This window comes from Morus notabilis, unplaced genomic scaffold, assembly GCF_000414095.1.
Source record: "Morus notabilis unplaced genomic scaffold, ASM41409v2 Scaffold795, whole genome shotgun sequence".
NCBI lineage: Eukaryota > Viridiplantae > Streptophyta > Magnoliopsida > Rosales > Moraceae > Morus > Morus notabilis.
The window spans coordinates 2,646-8,930 of NW_010359260.1; the positions used below are offsets into that span (position 1 = coordinate 2,646).

General features: G+C 38.3%; 1 non-coding gene across 1 annotated transcript; it reads right to left on the bottom strand.

Moving 5' to 3' along the window:
- Positions 1–3,670: 3,670 nt before the first annotated feature.
- Positions 3,671–3,777, bottom strand: LOC112090791. The gene has a single exon (XR_002901817.1). It is a non-coding gene; the product is annotated as a small nucleolar RNA R71 (small nucleolar RNA).
- Between the last annotated feature and the right edge of the window lie 2,508 nt (positions 3,778–6,285).

The window sequence follows — 6,285 nt, forward strand, 5'->3', positions numbered from 1 at the left end:
ATGTGGCCAGGCAAATTACAATGGTGACAGATTGGAACAAACCTGTCTATTGTTTGTCTTGCACTCTTGCTACAACAACCTTTGTAACAAACTTCTTATCTGATCTTACTTAAGATTTCTGAAAGGACTGCATCATAGTACTGGTGGCTCCTTTCACAAATACAGTCTTCCTAAAAATTTGTTGACCCTTGCAGCCTAGGCCTGAATGATCACCATAAGTTTTTTATTGTGAAAGTAAGTGATCCAAGTTTCCAGTACCCGAGTTTAGCATCCTTAAATTCTTCTGGGTCTGCTTCAATTCGAGTATGGTCTCAGCAGCCTTTCTCTGATGCTTTGTTGCCAATATTTCATAATTTGTTGCAGCCTTCTTCAACTCATCTCTTTCCTTTGTTAAGACAGCAACTTCATCTTCAAGTGATTTATTTTGTTTGCAAACAACAAGCCATATAATTTTCTTAAGACTTAGGTCATCATCATCACTGTCATTTCAGTTTCATCCTCAAAGTCTGTATCATCAACAACTCCACCGGAGGTTGTTGCAGACACTGTTGCAACCGACTTTGTAACAACATTATCAGTGCTAAAGAAATTTTTATTTGTGAATTCATTTCTTATAGTGAAAGTCACATAATTGCTGGTGTGATCATCTGCATCCACTTAATTTTCATCCAAATCATCACTCCATGTAAATGCCATAGCAGCATTGTTTCTCTTCTTGAGATTTTTTGCACACTGATTAGTGCATGAAAATGCACCCTGAATACTGTTTTTGATTTATATAATATTAAAATATTTAAGCTTTAATTAAGCAATTCCATTATTTTTATTCATAATATTTTAATTGGAATTTGTCTAGTTTTTGCTTAATTATTTACAGATAAAAAGTAGTATAAAAAGCTACACTAAAATAAGCCATGAAAGCCATATTTTCAACAACACAGAGCCAAGCCGTTCAGCTAAGCCGAGTCAAAGCCACCGAGCCAAGCCACTGCACAGTCAGTGCGGAAATTCGCACCCGTTTCTTCCGCCATCGCGCGCCTCGCTCGTCAACAGCACGCGGTACCTCAGGGAGCGTGTCCCATGCACGCGCATTCTCCAGCGCGTTCCAAGGCTTTCCTCGTGTGGGTCCCGCGCGACAGCGTGCCAACCCAAGTCCTTCTCCGCGCGCGACAGCTATCCTCCGCTCTGCGAATCTCCAGCACACACCAACCACTCCAAATGCGACACGTGGCGAGATTGACTCCTTCATCCAACCAAGCTTCAACACGTGTCTTCTAAGATGCTGAATCTAAATTCTCCCCCAAAAATCTGAGTAAATTACCAGATTTCTTCCCCAAATCAAATATGTGATTCCTCCTAATTTATGTGTAATTTTATTTTGTTTCCTTTTCTTTTATAATTTTCTAGTTTTACAATTTATTTCCTTATTTGACAAACAACCTCTGAATACTATAAATAGAGGGGTTGGTCTAAGGTTTTGGAAGCTTTGAATATTCAGTTTTCTGTTGTCTTGCTGTCAGTCTCATATTTTCTCTTTAGAACTTGTGAGAATGTTTTGCAAGATAGGCTAGAGTTTTCTTGGTGAGGTTAGAGATGAACTTCTGTTGAGTGACTCCATTCGGGGTTTTGATTCCTTGTTCTGTAAACTTCAACATCTGAATGAATTAAATCTCATATATTTTTCTATTACTTTTCAAAATATTGTGTGCCAATTTTTATATAAGTTCAGTCACGCTTTTCTTATGTAATTCTGTCATGCAATGTTTTGTTATTCAAATTATTTTACAAATTGTCTTTTACTGCAATATTGTCAGATTGATATATTGTCGATTTTAGATAACTTGTAATAATAATATTTTCTGAGCCAACATAGAGATTTAATTTATTCGATTATTTTATTTTGTGAATCAAAACTTGAATTGGTGAACGAAGCATTAGGGATTCTCGACACCTTACCATTTTCTTCATACATATTTTCTCTTTTTATTTTATTTGCAACAAAAATCTCAAAAACTCACATTTTTCTTTAATTCACTTTTTTCTAATGCTCTTATTCTGTTAATTATTCTTGTTATTTTGTTATCTCTCTGTGGATATGACCGCCCTTCTGTGCTACAATTGACCGCTTGTGAACATCACTTTTAGGCGTTAATCAAATTTTGGCGCCGTTACCGGGGAGATACTACTAGCAAGACTGATCAATAAATTTTTGAGCCAAAGAGGTAAGTATACATTTTTTTTAATTCTTATTTTCTTTGCTATTAAGCTGTGTTAATTTCTTATTTTGTGTTAATTTCTTATTTTTAGTTATTAATCTGTGTCTAACCTTTAGTTCACGTTCTGTAGTAGATTAGTAGTTTAATTTGTTTTAACCTTTTTGTTTCATTTTTTTTTCTTTCCCCTTGTCGTTTCTTATTTCAAAAAAAAAAAAAAAAAAGAACTTCCTTTGGTTTCCGTGTTAATTGTTAGCCTATCTATATATACATATTTTTAAAAAACTTGTGTTTGCTGTATTACATACTTTCCTACTTTACGTTTTTCATTTTTTTTTTTTTCCTTTGCAAGGTTCTTACGTTCTTCATTTGTTTTTATTTCCGTAGTCTTGTTACTAAAAAAAAAAAAAAAAACCTCAACACTTTTAGTATTTGTTTTTATTGCTAATTTTAGTTTCCCTTTTTAATTTTAAAATTAATTGTGATTTGATTTTGTAATCTTTTATTTTTGGTAAATTAGGATTTTATTTTGTTTCCTCATTTGTATATTTTAATTGTTATAGTTTCCATTAATTAGATTTTATTTCATAATTTACTCAATAAAATTTAATAATTGATTTTGAGAATAATTGTGTGGTTACGTGGAAAGTACAATCTGAGGGAGTTCTGTCTAGGAAAGTTGGTACTTAAGTGGGCCTCGCCCCACCAATCTTTCCCTTGGGAACGTTGCTCTGTCTAGGAAACTAATCATTGAGCCAAGAGCTATAGTCTTTCCTTGGAGCACTCTCGGTGGTTACAATTTATGTTACTATATAATTATTTTCTTTTGCTTTGATTAAAAATAAAAACAAAAAAAAATAAAACAAAAAAAAAATTAAAAATTAAAAATTAAAAATTAAAAAAAATAAAAAAATAAAAAAAGCCGCTTAGGGTGAATGCATCGATATAGAGACGAACTAGAGAGATTTGTTCAACGTCCAGATTTAGAAACCCCTAGTGAAATTCTATCCGACTCATCTTCTACGTCTCCGTCTTCACACTCGTCGTTGGAATTCGCATTTCAAAATCTATTCGCAATGGCACAACACGAGGAAGTTCAGCAGAGGACGTTGCAAGATTACTTGCACCCAATGCGCATAACCACCCCATCGTGCATCATGTTCCCGCCAAATGCACCGCCTACGGATTTCAAGCCGGGCATGATTGCACTTCTCCCAACTTTTCACGGGTTAGAGAACGAGAACCCCTATGTACACATCCGGGAGTTTGAAGAGGTGGTGGCCACCTTTCACAGCCGTGCTGATGCCGCAAACACTGTCAGATTGAAGTTTTTCCCTTTTTCTCTGAAGGATAAGGCCAAAAGCTGGCTGTATTCTCTTAGGCCCAGGTCTATTGGTAAGTGGGAAGAAATGACGACGACATTCTTCAACAAGTATTTCCCACACCATAAGACTAATAATTTGAAACGACAGATCTCGAATTTCGCTCAGAAGGAAAACGAAACGCTCTATCAAGCTTGAGAGCATTTTAAAGATCTGTTAAATCTATGTCCCCACCATGGATACGAAAGTTGGCGCATCGTAAGCTATTTCTACGATGGACTCACAATCCGAGAGTGCCAATTTGTTGAGATGATGTGCAATGGAGATTTTCTCTAAAAGGATCTTGATGAAGCTATCGAGTACCTGAATGAGTTAGCTGAGAAAGCTCATACTTGGACTGGGCCGAGTGCTACTGAGAGCACCAGTAGGTCCCGACCAGTTGGAGTTTATCAATTAAGGGAAGAGGACAGTCTTAAGGCCCAAGTTGAAGCTTTGACGAAGCAAATTAAGGCCCTCAAAAGTAAAGATAGTAAAGGACCCTACATGGTGGTAAGGACAGAGACACATGAGCCTTGTTTAGTTTGTGGTGGAATGGACCACCTAACTCAGGAGTGCCACACTTTAAGTGAAATGAGAGGGGTATATGAGGAGCAGTGCAATACATTGGGCACATACAAGAAGCCTTACGGACCTTTCTCAGAATCTTACAATCTTGGTTGGAAAAACCACCCGAACTTTAGTTGGCGAGATTCGAACCAACAAGCACAATCATCTGGAGGGCAATGGAGATCATAGCAACAATCTCAACCACCAAGGACATATTTTGCTCTTCAGAATAACATGCAGCCGAAAGGGAATTCTCTAGAGGATACCTTAAAAGCTTTTATGGACGCGCAAAATAAGACGAATCAAAGGATTGATTCAATGCTCACGCAGCTGTTGGAAGAGAACAAGGAAATAAAAAGTCAGATCACAAAGCTGACAGAAGCTTTAACCGTTCAAGAGCGCGATAGATTTCCATCACAAGCCCAGTCCAATTTGAGAGGACAAAACATGGCTCAAACTTCCAACTCTGAAGGTCAAAATATCAAGGAAGTTAACGTCATCACTACTCGAAGTGGTAAGAATTCAGACACGCCATCAACAAGTACTACCACTTTGAGTAATGAAGAATCGGCTCAGGAGAAAGAAGAGCCAACAAAAATTCCGATAAAGGTGCCCTTCCCCCAGGCTCTCCGACTTGCTGGGAAAGTGCCGGCAAACCAAAGTGAGATCCTGGAGCACTTGACACAATTGAAGATCAATCTTCCTTTACTACATGTGATCAAGCAAGTGCTGGCCTACGCCAAGGTTATAAAGGATCTGTGCACTATAAAGAGAAAGCACCATGTCAAGAAGACTACATTCTTGATGGAACAAGTGAGCGCAGTGATTGAGTAGAAGACACCGCTGAAGTACAAAGATCCTGGCTGTCCCACCATTTCCTGCACCATTGGGACACGCGAATTCGGCCAAGCATTGTTAGACCTAGGATCAAATGTTAACCTCATGCCTTATTCAGTCTACTCGCAATTAGGTCTTGGAGATATTAAGCCCACATCTGTGGTTCTGCAACAGGCCGATTGATCTATTAAGAGACCACGAGGAATAGTGGAAGATGTGTTATTGCAAGTTGATAAGTTCTACTATTTTGTGGATTCAGTCAGTGGTTGATGTGGAGTCAAAAATCCTGATCATCCTTGTAAGACCATTCCTCGCGACAGCAAATGCTCTAATTAATTATAGAAATGGTCTAATGAAGATCTCTTTTGGGAATATGACTCTTGAGGTAAATGTTTTCAACATTGTAAAACAACCACAAGGTGATGACGAGTCTCACCAAACATTCCTGATCGACACACTTGTCGAGGATGAGGTTTTGCTACAAAGCAACTCTGAAGATCTTGAAAAGCTCCTCCAAAATTCTGAATCTGAACGTTCCGGTCCTTGTGAGTTGGCTAACATTTCTGCCATTTTTAACAACTCACAGGACAAAGGAATTAAGTTTAAGCAACTGTGTTTTGAGGAACTTCCGCAAGGGAGAGAAACCAAAGCCTTCTATCGAAGAGACCCCTACAGTGAAACTTGCTCAACTACCTGAAGGATTGAAACATGCATTTTTGGGAGTCGGCGATACCGTTCCTGTTATCATTTCTTCCAAACTCGATGCATCACAAGAGCGGCGGTTGATCAACATGCTGCAAAAGCATAGATCTGCATTGGGTTGGACGATTGCTGACATTAAAGGGATCACTCATTTGATCTGCTCCCATCATATTCATTTGGAAGAAGGAGCTAACCCGCGAAGAAATCCTCAAAGAAGATTGAATCCAACAATGAAAGAAGTGGTGAAGAATGAGGTTCTCAAGCTATTAGATGTTGGCATCATTTATCATGTTGTTGATAGCAAGTGGGTTAGTCCGACCCAGGTAGTGCCAAAGAAATTGGGGGTCACTGTGGTGGAAAATGAGAAAGGGGCTCTAGTTCCCACAAAGGTCGTGACTGGTTGGTGCATGTGTATTGACTATCGCAAGCTTAACGCCGCCACTCGCAAAGACCATTTTCCACTTCCATTCATCGATCAAATCCTAGAACGAGTGGCAGGTCATCATTTCTATTGCTTTCTCGATGGCTATTCAGGATATTATCGGATAGAGATAGCATTAGAAGATCAGGATAAGACAACATTCACATGTCCTTTTGGCACTTAT